Below are 15,339 nucleotides of genomic sequence, written 5' to 3' on the forward strand. Positions count from 1 at the left end.
AAATAAAAATAAAAATTACTTTCCCAACTTAAGTTCTAACATACTAATAATTATTTTCAATATAAATAGACCAATTAATTTAAACCTAAATACACCAAACAAAAGAGAGATTGGCAGAATGGATAGTGAAACATAACTCATCTATACGCCGTTTGTAAGAAACAAAACGACCTATAGGTTGTTGTTCAAATTCAACAACCTATAGGTCAAGAGTAAAAGGCTGGGAAAAGATATACCATGCAAATATTAATTTTGAAGAGCAGGAGTGATTAATATCTAATAAGGCAGACTTCAGAGAAAAGAAAATTACTAGAGACAAGAAGGGCACTAAAAATGATTAAAGGATCCACCCACCAGGAAGACATAATGATGCTGAATGTGTACTCACCAAACAACACAGCCTTAATAAACATAAAACAAAAACTGAGAGAGCTGAAAGGAGAAACAGAAAAATCCACAGTTATAGTTGGGGGCTTTGACACCCTCCTCTAACCAACTGATTGAACTGGGAGACAGAAAATCAGCAAGGACATAGATCTGCAAAACAAAATCAACTGACATGATCCAATTGCCACATATAGAGCACTACAGTCAACAATAGCAGAATACATTTTCAAACGCCATTCATGGAACATTCCCGAAGATAGTCCATATCCTTGGCCATAAGACAAACCTAACAAATTTAAAGGAACTGAAATCTGACTAGAATGTGTATTCTCTGATCATAATGGAATCAAACTAAAAATCAATAACAGAAAGAAAACAAGACCAATCTCTAAATGTGTGGAAAATAAACACACTTTTCCATAATCCTTGGGCCAAAAAGAAAGTCTCAAAGGAAATTTTAAAAATACTTAGAACTGAAATTAAAAAACAACACATCGCAATATGTAGAATACAGCTAAAGCAGTGCTGAGAGGGTAATTTATTGTACTAAAAAGCTTACATTAGAAATGCAGGAAGCTCTTAAATGGATCAAGAAACTAGAAAAAGGAGAACAAAGTAAACCCAAAGTAAACAGGATGGAAATAATAAAGATAATAGTAGAAATAAATGAAATTGAGAATAGGTAAATAATAGAGAAAATCGATGAAACAACAAGCTGGTTCTTAAAAAAAAATCAGTAAAATCGATAAGCCTCTAGCAAGACAGACAAAAATGAAAAGAGAAAGAACACAAGTCACCAATATCAAGTATGAAGCAGAGACTATCACTACAGATCCTGTAGCCATTAAAAGGATTAAAAGGTGATATTACAAAAAACTTTATGCACATAAATCCTACAACTTAGAAGAAGTGCATCAATTCCTTGAAAACTACAAACTACCAAACTCAACCACGACAAAATAGATAATAGTCCTACTACCGTTAAAGAAATTGAATTCATAATTAAAAACTCTAGAGAAAGAGATCTTTAGGTCCAGATGTTTTCACTCTCCAGTATTCTACCAAACATTTAAAGAAAACTTAACACTAATTTTACATAATCTTTTCCAGAAAATAGAAGAGGAGGGAACACTTCCCAACTCATTTTGTGAGTTGTCTTATCTTGACACCAAAACCAAAGACAATACAAAAAGGGTAAAACAATGAATATTTTAAGGTATTCTGTTGGCTTTGCTTACATTAAAATGCTTCTTTTCCATTTACCCAATAAGATTTAGGGGTGTAAATTTTAAAACAAATTTGCCTTTGTAATTTAGAGACCTAGTTCAACTCCAGAGAAAATTATTTCTAAGAGAACATACCAAGAATCCTATTTTTTGTTAAAGAGGCAAGGAAAAGAAGAAACATCTTTCCAAAACTGCAATGATGTTCTCCAAAACCATCCTGTGAACAGCAAGACCCATAGAACAGTAGACAGTGAAATGAACCGGGGAAGGGAATTTCACAAAGTTAATTTCTTATTTTTGGCCAGCAATGTTCATGGATTCACTAATCAGTCCCCCACGAAACCCTTCTAAAATTCTCAAAATAGCTCTCTGCGTCAATGGCATATCACAATTTTTCTCAATTTGTTTGGGTTTGGGATTACCATAAATTATACACAGGAAAAATTACACAGAGAGGGGGGAAAGGAAACTTAATTTTATCTCAACCATGAGGGATACTTCTATAAGAGACAGCCTTGGTTCTCATTTTCCAGTTACTCTAAAGAATCTTAAGTTTGTGAGACATTTCCAGAAAACATCACCCTTGACTTCAGAGAACATAGCATCAGCCCTAATACTTAGAGCAACCCTGGTAAGAACAACCCACAGGCTTTTCTACTAAAGCCATTCTGCTACTCTGCCTCAGTACCTTGTTAATAGGCTCCAATAGCCCAGCTGGGCTTCCATTAGCAAGAGCAGTCATGAGCTCAACCCACAAGGCCAGGCACCCATCCTTTTCATAACAATGATTTCTTTCAGCTCAGCCATAGCACCTGCTGTACATGTTTTCCTTGAAAGTGCCTCTATGCAAAGCAGGTGAATTTATTCTCTGAAGAGTACACACCAGACTGTTCAACATTCTTCCACAGAAATACAAGATTGGGTCTGAATCTGTGCAGATGCAATCAGCCCAAACTTCATAAAATAACTGCATAATTTCAATGTCACACATCTAACATGTTATCTATTTAACATTTAGTGAATGGAACCTGCCCTTTGCATTTCGGGAGGTGAATTTGTGGATATTAGTAAGAAATATCTCTGAACAAAGGCTGCACAGAACCACAAAGGCAGGCAGGCATTCAATCAGAAAAACTAAGTCAGTGCTAGAGGGGCCGCGTCATCACCTACTACGAGGCCCCTGAGAAAAGTACAGAAGTGTGGACAAAGGGTACCTCTTACAGTGTTGTCAGGGTGCTTAGAGATTCTGTAACAGAGCTTTAAGTGGGGGTTTTGAAAGAAATGATTATGGATTTTCTGCCCCTTTCTTTATAAAACCTGATGTAATACAAATTTTAAATGGATTTTGACTACAGTTTCCCATAGCCTAAGGGGGAGCCTTTTTTGAAAAAGAGCAGCCATATTTTCAATATTTTATTGATGCTTTGCATTAATCATTTAAAAATACCATCTCTGCTTCCTTCGCCAAGGGCTCCAGTTCTGAATTTAGAAGACGAAGTCCTACAACAACTACAACAACAAAATACTCACAGGAAAACAAAATTATAAAAACACTAACCCAGCGATAATTCTGTGGACTGTAGAGCGGGGTCCCAGGTGATCCATTTGGAGCAATGAGATGAAAGCCCGCGCTAGTGAGGGAACAGCCTGGTAAATGCCTGTCAGCAGCAGCACAGAAGTGCACTTCAGAGGGTAATTCAAAGGGGAGGGCATGGGGGTCACAAGGCTCTCCCCATCTGACAAAGTGGTGGCAGCGCAAGGCCTAAATGACAGGACGTCTGTCTGATTATTGTGCAATGTGGTCATTGGCCGACATGCAGCATTTAGGGGTTGTCTCTGGGAAGTGTGGGTGATGGTAGGGGATGTCAGGCATGGCGTGTTTCGCTTTTACAGTTAAGAAGCCAGAAATATTGTATTTTCTACTTAGTTATTATCACTGAGCTAAGGGCTGTCTCATAACTGATGATCAAAGCTCCCAGAAAAACAAGGTATACAATCAAACATTCTGAGGGGTGGGGAAAAAGGTGAAGGCAGGCTTAACCTCTTGGGTTATTTTTCCACCTCCATGGCCTCTCTCTTCCTCGTGAGCTCTCCAAGCACCCCAAGCTGTGCAGCTGGGGAATCTGGCGGCAGGTTAGGGTAATGAGAAGAGAGTTTGCATATATGGGATTTGCAACAACTGTCTCGTCAAATCTCCTAGGTTCCTTTCTCCATGGTGAGCAAATGAATACGGATCCTGGTATGTTTCATAATCTAGTAAATGCTTGGAACTCTCAGGTCAACCTATTACCCTGTAAGTCACAGTACAGAACAGTAAAATCTGGTTGTTGTGTCTACCTCAGTGCATTGAAAACCATGAGAAGGACTGATACCAACAACTATTTTGTCCTGCACACTTAGGGCACAGGATTTCTCCACTTCAAAATTTCTTAGTGTGAAAAACAGAGGCACTAGTATTTCACATGCTCAAAACTTCACCGGCCGATTTAAAATTCCAAATCAGGCTTTCCCCCCATGGATGCCTCACAGATTACTCCTCATTTCATAAAGAAGACCAGTGTTATTTCAGGGCCTCCAACTGCTTTTATAGCTTCGATGGAGTCTTTCAGAGAGTATAATTTTACCGTATATTCTTCTAATGACTTTGCTCCTAGCTTTAGTTCCTCCAAGTTCATTAAGTCAGATTTTTTTCCCTCATTCTGCACTTATTGTGAATGTACCCGACTTGAAATCTCACCTCACCCATTTCACTTCCATTTGTGTCCATATCCCATTTAATAATTCTGTTTCTAATAATTCTGTTTCTAACTAATTTCTAATGTGCAGTTGCAAATTCCTCTGCCTTCCAGTAGTGGGGCTGAAAATATGCTCCCCGGTTTACAAGTCCCTTTGGACCAAAAGTGCTGTGAAGCTGTAATGAAATTGCACAAATACTGCAGTAACATATGTGGAGGAACTGGAAGGGGGATATTTCCTGTCAACATAGAATGGAAGGCGAAAAGTTAGTTCCATGTACATAAATCCTGCTACCCACTGTTTCCCTGAAGTTATAGGTTGTCACTTTATAAAACTGTCCAGTATATTTTTAAATTGTGCAGTTATGTTTTTTCTAGGTGCACCTGTGCTTCACAGTGTGTTCTCATAATTAATTTCACCTTGCACAGCATGCACTGTCTTTGGCTTTATAATCCATTCTCTAATCCCTACCTATCCCTATCATTACACATAGAAATAGGAAAACCTATCTGTGATACAACACCAAAGAAATACACTTGAGGCTTATATAATATGCTGTACTACATGGGCTCTTAGTCACTTTTTCACTATCAGGAAGCAAAAAGCCATGAACAGTGAGTTAGCAGGAGGGGGGGAAATTTTTCTCAAAATGTTCTCTTCCAGATCATGAAAGTAAATGTAACGTTCAAGATCAAATTCAGGAAAGAAATTCTGCAATAAAAAAATATAGGGACACCAAGACTATTTGCTGCTTCCCTGAAGACAACTGTCTTCCTTGAAACCAATTATATATGTTAAACAATATCAACGAGTTTTTATTGAGCACTTATGATGAGCTAGGAATATGCATTAGGCACATACACCATAAGTAACCCACCAACCCTACAGGGAAGTCACTTTTGGATCCATGTTATAGATGAGGCAACAGACAACACCCTGTTGAGGTCTTAAAGTTAGTACAGGACAAAGCCAGGAAACCATAAAGTCTTACAGTTAGTATGAGACAAAGCCAGAATTCATACCCAGGTCTGTCTGCCATCAAGGCTTTTTTTTTTTTTTTCTCTCTGCCACAGTTAAGATACATCTTTTATCAGGAAAGCCAGTCCAGCATATTTAGCTGTAACTTTTCCACCACAGATATCGGTTACTCAGTTTAAAAAATAGCTGTGTAAAGAATAGTCTTTTTAATAGAAATTGTGGCAAAAGAGGCTCTAGAGAAACAATCCCTCAAACATGACCTGAAATGTGAAACTAACTGACAATTCCTTAAGTGTCTGTGGCAACTGCCAGTTACTTTGTGAAAGCAGATTCTATACAGTTGCGGCCATGTTGTCCCCAGGATCTCGAATGGAGTTCTCAGAAGCCAATGCTAACTCTGGGCCCTGAGAAATCAGTATGCGTTAGTCACAGAAGCCATGTGGTCAATTCTTGCCACCAGTAAATAAATTTCCCGGAACAAATCTTCCCTAAGGATTGAAGGAGGAAAACCATAAGAAGAACAACAGGGTTCTGAAGGCAAAGCAATCCAAGTAAGACCAATACACCCCAGTAATCTCTGAGAGGACGTCCATGCATGAGACAGTAGCACAAGTAACAAATGGTTACCAAACTACCCTCGCTTATCAAGGACAGTTTCACCATACCCATCACCAGCAGAGTAACTAGGAAAATATTTATTATATTATACAAATGTAATCAAAATGATTATCAGGTTAATCATAATATATCAAATGTTTTGATATTGAAAAATTAGCCCTCTGTTGCCCAGAGCATTACATGACATGAAATCTCTCTGTGATGATGCCAGACATCACAACTGAATCTAGATGGCAGCGATGGTAGTACCCTGACTCCTGGCCTAGGACTCCATTTTCCTTTCCTTGATGTTGGATGACCCAGCCACTTCAATGGGAACTCCTCTGCCTGCTTTCCCTGACAATGAAATGAGGCCACAGTTGAGAAATTTGCTTTTTAAAGCACCCAACAAAACAAACGTGTATGAATTACCTTTTTAAAAAAATAGAAACTTGTGTCTGAAAAGCAGGGAAGAGAATTCTCTAAAGGTCCACTTTCCTCTACTGCGTAACTTCCCAAATCCCAAGAATGTGCCCAGGGACCTCTGATTAACAGAATACAATTTAATTCATAGTGAAAGGGGTATACCTGAGAAAAATTACATTTGTTTCTCCTTTTCTATGTTCATTTTTTTTAAAACTGATAAATCTACCCTTTAGTGGGAAATTTTAACACTTTTCTCAATGATTCATTGATTAAGCAGACAATAAGGATACAAAAGATTTCAAAGACACAAGAAGATACGACATATACATATGTATATAGAACACATATTTTCAGACGTACATTAAAAAATTACAAAAGTGATCATATGGTAGGCCAGGAATAAAATTTCTAAAACTTTTAGAAAATCAGTATCACACAAATCTACTCTCTCATCACAGAATAAATTAGCTTAGGAATCAATTAGCAAAAGATAGCCTTGAAAGAAAATATGTTTAGAAATTTAAGAAACACACTTTCTAAGTGACCCATGACTCAAAGAAATCATACTAGATACGAGAACACACTAATTTCAGAAGAGTTATAAAAATACTGTGTAGCAAAATTCATGATGTAGCTCAAGCAATACTTAGAGAAAAATCTATATACTCTTAAAGTAGAGGTTATCTATGCTCATTTCTTAAATGTTCTTTTTCGACTTTCTCCTTTACAGCAGCCATGAACACTTCGCTTCACTTCATCTGTGGGCCCACATGGCTCATTTTAACTCACCCTTTGGCTTGGACTTCATTAAGATTCCCCATTTCATTTATCATTCTGGCCACTGGACCTGAGACAAAAAGGTCTCTTTGGGTATGTTCTGAAAATGTTACAACTATAATACCCTTCAAACAATATATGAATAAAACTACTCAAGCTTATGTGCTTCAGATGCACAGATAAAATGTATTTCTGAAAAAAATGACCCTTTAAGGATTCAATTGTCATACATATTGGCATCGGAGATTAATGAAAAGACCAGAAATTTTGAAGATGTTGGTGGAATTCAGAGGATTGGGTTTTGAATTCATGTTCCACCACTTACTAGCTACATAACATTGAACATGTTACATTATTTCTGGAAACCAAATTTCCTCATCTATTAATAGATATTAAATGAGCTCCTTGCCTCAAAGGGTTATTAACCGGATTTCAAAGAGATGATGTACGCTTATCACACAACTTGGCATTTTGTAAGTGCTCAATAAATGTTATCTGCTAATATTTCCATTAAATGTAGCCATAGCCTTCCCTAGTCAGTTTATATGTATGGATACAACTTTGAATGCCTGCCAGGTTTGGATCAATGAAAAAATAGAAAAATCTTGGCAAACAAACTTTCGTGTTTTGTCTATGGCTTTCACGTGTGTGCTCAGCCTTCAAGTTTCTCTTAGGTAATCTAAAAGAAGCTCAAAGACTCCAGTCATTTAGGAAGCATTCACTGAGGCCCCAATGTGAGTAAAGAAAGAAAGGAAAAAAAAAGATTCAAGAGTTTGCCACCATGTTTACTCCCAGTGATTCAACTGACCACAGTGAAGTCATCAGAATTTCTGGCCAACTTTACACATTCAAGTCATTTAACCAATCTGGCCATGTGGTGGTCAAGTACGATTAAAAATCCTAAATCATTCATGACACAGCACTATAAATTCTGTCAGAAATATCAGCTGCAGGAAAGTGACTCAGAAATCAGTTGGACTAGAAACCACTAGATGAAAAAAACAAATCTCATTCCTTTGAAAAAGGAACACAATGAAATATCAAGTTGATTTCTAAACAATTAAATTACTGAAAGTGATACATAAATTATAGTATAAAAATATTTCTGCAGTGAACTTGTGAATAATTATATAAAATTAATAATAAAAATATTTAACTTTTTATTTCTACAGAGTAAAATTCTCCACCCTTGTATTGCAGGTTTTATTTCTGATAAATAATTTCTTATTTTCATCAGGTTCATGAGCATTTGCTTGATCACCTCAGCTGCAGAGTAAACTGCTGCTAATTCTGATGTGGGCATTTTAAGTTTTATATAACTTTTTTTTCAGTCAAACTTAGAAATGATTCGAAGTGTTATCATCCTATCTATGCAACTTGTTTCAAATTGACATCACTGTAACGTATCACAATCGTATACACAAAAGCACTAAGAGCAGATAGGTAATGGAAAGAACTTCTCAGGCAGCAAAAACAACCAACTGAATTTTGGTTCTTCCTCCAAAAAATGATTGTTTTTTTAATTTGCATGTAAATAGTGTCATTTGAAAGCACCATATGTGCAGAATGAAACAAGTAGGCACAGCTGGCTCCTGGCCATAGCGGATGGAAGGAAACCAATGAAGCAGTTAAGCACCAAGCTGAGGGGCTCACACCCGTGCACACACGCACAGGCACAGACTGTTAATAAATATTACCTGATGTTGATGAACTACTCAGTTTCACTGGGAATCTCAGATGATAGGTGACACAAATGAAACTGTTAACAATTCTGTACACAATGACAAGATGGATGTGCTCTTGCTGCTCCGTTAAAATATGGAAACACACTAATTTGCTCTTGCACATACACAAATCATCTCAAACTTCCTAATTTCATGACTCTCTCTCACACCAAAGGGCTTTCAAAACCATGCCCAAGTGTCCACAGAAAACACCTTGCTATAATCTCCTAGCAACTGGGAGGATTCATGAAACCATTTTAAAAGGTGTTCTCAGGGAGAGGTCATCCACCTGACCTTCAGAAGACCTGTGCCTCTTCTCCAGAGCCCAACACTCCAGGGCTCCACCTCGCCTGCTGGGGAGGACGGACACTGCCTGCCAGCCAGCTTGCAGGGCGAGGGGGCGTGGGGCTCATTCGTGCTCCCTCTGCCCTTTCCATCTATTATTCTGTGCTTAGTATTTCCAAAGTAGGCAGGCCAGCTGAACTCCCGGGAAGTGGCCCTGGGAACTGGCTTAGAATGAGATAGGACATAAGGGTCAAAAGGAAAAAAGGAACTTTAAAATGTCCTGCTCCTCACTTTGCACGTGAAAATATATTGTCATTGGCTAGCTGTGTGTTCTTACACCAGTCACCTAACCTCTCTGGACTTCGGTTTTCTGATCTGCAAAGTGATAGAACTGAAACTCTAAGGTACCTTCCAACTCAAACATTCTATGAAGAGTAACAGCAAAGTATTCGATGCCCATAAAACTTATGCAAAGCTATCTGGGAGGAAAAGCCTCTGATGAAAAAGACATTTTAAAACGCACAGAAAAGACCAGTTGCCTTATGAAAATAGAAACCAATAGAGAAAAAAAATAGCTAAGCCCCAAATATAACATGTTAAACACTGTATGGTAAATATAATTATGGGTCTCAATTTGTCACTCTCTTATAGTAGTATTATATGTCCTTGCCATATTCTGGTAGTGTGTGGACTGTACTGCCACACCCCCTGAGCTTGGATTTAGCCATATGACTCACTTTTTTCAATGGGATATCAGTAAAAATAATACAAGCAGAGACTTAAAATGGGTTTGTGCATTTGGGTTGCCCTCCTGTACTTCTGCCAGTTCCACAGGGAAATATACTAAGGTAGTCACTGTGCATTCAGTCTGAACCCCAGAAGAGACCCATGCAGCAGCCCTGAACATAGCCTGAGGCTACCTGAGTCCAGGGGAACACCACAGACCCATGAGCAAGGAAAAAAGCACTTCGTTGTAAGCCTCTGAGATTTTGAGGTCGTTACACAGCATCATTACAAGAAAGGCTGACTGACAGACCCTGCAAGGAAATAACATATAGAGAATGAAGGAAACGCCTAGAGAACAAGATAAAACACCTAACCATCTATATAGGAATCACAGAACCAGAGCCAAGTGTACTCAACACAGTCACAAGTGTGTCAAAATGACAGTGATGTCAATTTGAAAACAGCACACAAATTACAACAGTATCTTCTACAGTCAGTTTTGGTTTTGTTTCTGTTTTTCTTAGCAGTCCACACAGCTTATTCAGCAATAAAACAGAAGAGAACTTCCATCATGACAGACATAAGGCGGATACAGGGTAGATCTCTGGGATACATTCTTTAAACAGACTAACAAGTGACTTTTTAACAACATGTGGCAGGCATGATTTGTTGCATACCAACAGCCATTCATTCCTTCCTTCTTCCTTCCTAAAAGAGCTCTGATTTTATTAGGGGAGACAACGTGCCCTATCCAGGCAATGCCAACTCCACTCCCCTCTGCCAGGTTTCCCAGGCTCCCTTGTGATTCAAGGATGTACGGAAAAAAATCCTTGCTGTAATGAGATGTAAGAAAAAATTTGTGAGGGACTTTTGAGAAAGATCTTCTTCCCCAATAAAAGAAACAGACCTGAAAGGAGAAAGCTTTTTGCTCCCTACTTCCGGCCTTTGATTGGGATTGAAATGTCTGGAGCAGCAACAAGCTACATTGTACTTGGTGAGAACTATGAGGACAAAAAGCCAATGTGATAAGGATCCCGGAGGGGAAAGATAGAAAGGACCTGGGACCTTGAGAACATTGAGTCGCTACACAAGCACTGGATTATCTAGAATCTTAAGTGGAATTTTAAAATTGTTCAGTGGCCTCTGAGATGTTTTCAACTGCTTTTTCTAAGTTTCTTACCTGAACTCTAGTTCCATGATTCTTATGAACAAGTGAAGGTCAGAATGAGGCCATTGTCAGGTAAGACCTTCTTAGTTCTAAGAAAAATGCTTCCGCTAAACCGTTCATAATATATATGGAGTCAAGCTGGGTAACTTCTTTAGTCACCTATCTCCTAGGACAGGTACTTTTCCATTGCCAGGGGAGGACATTCTATGTTCAGTCACCACAAAGACAAGATAGTATTTGCTTACGTAGAGCCAAGGCGATGTAGACAGAGGCATTTCTGCATGCTTTTATGTCACCTATATAGGTGTTGCCTGATTGAATGTGATTTCTCTAACAGTGACCAGTTATCGATCACGTCACACCCACACTGAGGATGAGTTAAATAGAGCCAATGATGAATAAACAGTTATATATGAATAAATTATATATATATATATAATTATCACCGATTAATATATGAGGTAGAATTTAGAACAATATCGTTTATTATTAAAATGCCTAGTTGTTTTACTGGAATAATCTAGAATTCAGCTACAAGGATGCTTTCCCACACGAAAGTTATCACTAGAATATAATGAAAGTACACACAGTAGGGGGCTTCTCCTCCAGGACTACCGTGTCATAATAATGTCAATCATTAGGCTGTGGAGATTTTTAGGAGTAAGCTAATTCCAAAACATAGGAAATATGGGTTAGTCAGGTTCTAGATGAACAGTCTGGCTTGGAATGCTGATTAAATTCATGCTGAAGAAGAGATGCATAGACCCCGGAAGCAGATCCAACAACAATTTAAGCAGCTTCCCAGAGCAGTGACAGTCTGGATCAGATATAGAAAGGAGTCATTTTTCCATCTTCCTTGGGCTACTAGTACACAACCCTCTGGAGTCTCCATGATTTTTACTTTAAGAAAATCTTAAGTTTAAGAAGTTATTTGCTTTGGCCAGGTTTTTTGTTCAAGGTTTTGTCTGTTCTGATCAGGATTCACTGTAATGCAGGGTTAAAACCAGCAACTCTAGACTCATATATCCTTTTTCTAACAGTGGAGGACCCAGAAGAAATGGGTGGCAAGCTTTTTCAAAGGTCCAGCTGGTAAGATTTTGGGGAGCCCCCTCAAGTGGGAAAGACCAAGGAAGAACAAGGCTTCTCTTAGGATTATCAGGATAACACTCAGGGCAATACTCAGCTCTGTTAATACGGTCTAAGAATACTTGGCAACATTCATTCTCAACCAGTTCAGTTTGGTACAACCAGTGGCCTAGTTCTAAACTAGGGAACCATTGCTGTCCAGTCAGGGCAATGTGAATTATCCGAGAACAAGGGGACCTAGAGAGACAACACAGAAAGCAATGTAATAGTAAGAGGCCACAATGACAAAGAGAGACACCCAAACAACCAGTCCTATTACAGGTTTGGTTTAGCACTTTCTCAGTCCAACCACCATTACTTGGAGAGGGTAAAATGTGGCTTGCACCTCTGTGCAATTCTTCAACATTTCGTTATTTTTTTTTTTTTTTTTTTTGTGGTACGCGGGCTTCTCACCGTCGCGGCCCCTCCCATTGCGGAGCACAGGCTCCGGACGCGCAGGCCCAGTGGCCATGGCTCATGGGCTCAGCCGCTCCGCGGCATGTGGGATCCTCCCAGCCCGGGGCACGAACCAGTGTCCCCTGCATTGGCAGGCAGACTCTCAACCACTGCGCCACCAGGGAAGCCTCTCGTTGTCTATTTTTCACTCACTTGCAACCAAGTCTCTGAACTCAGGGACTGATCCAGTCTATGTTATCAGTCACTTACTAGCAGCACAGATCTCAGAATAGCTCCTTTCAATCCCAGCTTCTCAAGAAAAGGTAGGGTTCTAGTCTAAGTTAATGATTCTTTCTTGTGTGTTATCAGCTGGTGGTATCACGCAGAGGCACCTGGCTTACTCTGCTTTGCTGGTAAGTTATTATGTCTGCTTGGTGAAACAGAGGAGCTGACAGGTCCAGTGGGTCTTTGGTGGGCACTGGCACTCTTGCCGTTGCAATACACATACCCAAGTCTTAAGGGCTTGGCACTTGATAGCGATGTAGAGGGGTCAGGAAAACCTGGCAGAGTCCTCTTGAGCGTGGATGCAATGAAGTCTTTCTTGGGAGGACCTTAATCAGGACCCAGTCACAGGGAAGTAGCTGCTGTTGAGTCGGTTGAAGGGTCTGGGAATGCTTCACACACTTACAAATTCTAGCGGGGTTTTAAATCGTCGACTGTCAATGTCAGGAAAGCCCTTCGAGTGTTCTTTCTGCTCCACAACGCCGAGCTGCACCCCTTGGATGCGGCGGAACAGAACGTCGTCCCCGTCCCTTACACTCAGTTTTAAGTGATCCTAATTAATGACCCTAAATGGTTAGCTTGATTAAAAAGAGTTAGACCTGGGTTTCCCTGCTGGTGCAGTGGTTGAGAGTCCGCCTGCCGATGCAGGGGACGTGGGTTCGTGTCCCGGTCCGGGAGGATCCCACATGCTGCGGAGCAGCTGGGCCCGTGAGCCATGGCCGTTGAGCCCGTGCGTCCGGAGCCTGTGCTCCACAACAGGAGAGGCCACAACAGGAGAGGCCACAACAGTGAGAGGCCCGCGTACCGCAAAAAAAAAAAAAAAAAAAAAAAAGAGTTAGACCTTTATCGGGAAAGAGGTAAAATTGTGGAAAAATCTAAAAACTCCTGAAAGTTCATTTAGATGAATTGGTTTTCACAAACTACCACATACTGTACTGTCTTCCACATCGCACTCAGCCTGGGGCTGCTGCAGATACTTACCACCATAAGCCATGAGGCTCTCAAGCACACACCTTATTTTTCTTTAAAAATGGACTTTCATATTTTAATTTTTAAAAATTGAGATCATGTAACATTGTGTAAGTTTAAGATGTATGTGTTGGTTTGATACACTTAGATACTATGTATGTTTACTACCCAAGCTGGTAGCTAATACCTCTATCATGTTATGTAATTATAATTTTTTGTGTGTGTGATGAGAACAATTAAGATCTAGTCTCTTGGCAACTTTGAAGTTTACAGTACAGCATTATCGACTATTATTCACTATGCTTATTTATCTACTAGCTGTAAACATCATCTTAAACAACATCTCCCCAATTCCTCCACCCCCCAGCCTTTGGTGACCACCATTCTACTCTGTTTTTATGTCTGACTTTTTTAGGTTCCACATTTAAGTGAGATCATACAGTATCTGTCTTTCTTTGTTGGATTTTTCTCACTTAGCATAATACCCTCAAGGTTCAACCATCTTGTCACAAATGGCAAGATTTCCTTCTTTCTCAAGGCTGAGTAACATTTCACTGTATGTGTCTACTACATCTTTATCCATTCATAGACTGACAGATGCTTAGGTTGTTTCCATATCTTGGCTATTGTGAATAATGCTGCAATGAACATGGGTTTGTGGCAGGATCTTAGTTCTGCAACCAGGAATTGAACCCAGGCCCTCGGCAGTGAGGGCATGGAGTCCTAACCACTGGACTGCCAGGGAATCCTCCCAATTCCTTCTCACATATATACCTAGAGTAGGATGTTTGGGTCAGTTGGTAGTTCTATTCGTGATTTTTTGAGGAACCTCCATACTGTTTTCCGTAATGACTACTCCAATTTACATTCCCACCAATAGTACACAAGTATTCCCTTTTTTCCACCCTTCTCCAACACTTGCTATTTCTTGTCTTTTCGATAATAGCCATTCTAAGACGTGTGAGGTGGTATCTCATTGTGGTTTTGGTTTGCATTTCCCTGGCGATGAGTGATATTGAGCATCTTTTCATGTACCTCTTGGCCATTTATATGCCTTCTTTTGAAAAATGTCTATTCAGGTCCTTTGCCCACCTTTAAGTTGAATTATTTGCTTTTTTTTGCTATTGAGTTGTATGAGGTATTTATATATTTTATATATTAACCTCATTAGATATATGGTTTGTGAATTTTTTTTTCCATTTTGGAGGCTACCTTTTCAATTTGTTGTTTGTTGTGCTGTACCTCCTCGGTTTAATGGAGTCCCACTTGTTTATTTTCATTTTTGTTGCCAGAAGCACACACCTTCTCAAGAGACAATATTTCAATTTCTCCTAGGATCCAGAAGCTACTGAGTTTGAACAAATCCACTTTACAGAGAAATGTGCACATATCTGTCTCATAATTAAATAATGTAATTACCATGTTGCATCTGAGTTTTATGCTGCTCTGTCTTTTGGAACCAGAAGTCCTGCTCAGGCAGGTTTAGAACTTTTATAGTAAATGCACCAAAGCCTTAGTTTTGTTTAGCAGGCCAAGC

At 39.4% G+C, this 15,339-nt stretch overlaps 1 protein-coding gene and 1 pseudogene across 2 annotated transcripts in view; both read right to left on the reverse strand.

Annotated features, from left to right (window-relative positions):
* SLC35F4 (solute carrier family 35 member F4) overlaps positions 1 to 15,339 on the reverse strand; it is a 293,839-nt gene that overhangs the window by 189,982 nt on the left and 88,518 nt on the right. The window lies entirely within an intron of this gene.
* On the reverse strand, positions 11,958 to 13,827 carry LOC115852457 (torsin-1A-interacting protein 2-like; annotated as a pseudogene).

This window comes from Globicephala melas, chromosome 2 (genome assembly GCF_963455315.2).
Source record: "Globicephala melas chromosome 2, mGloMel1.2, whole genome shotgun sequence".
Lineage (NCBI taxonomy): Eukaryota > Metazoa > Chordata > Mammalia > Artiodactyla > Delphinidae > Globicephala > Globicephala melas.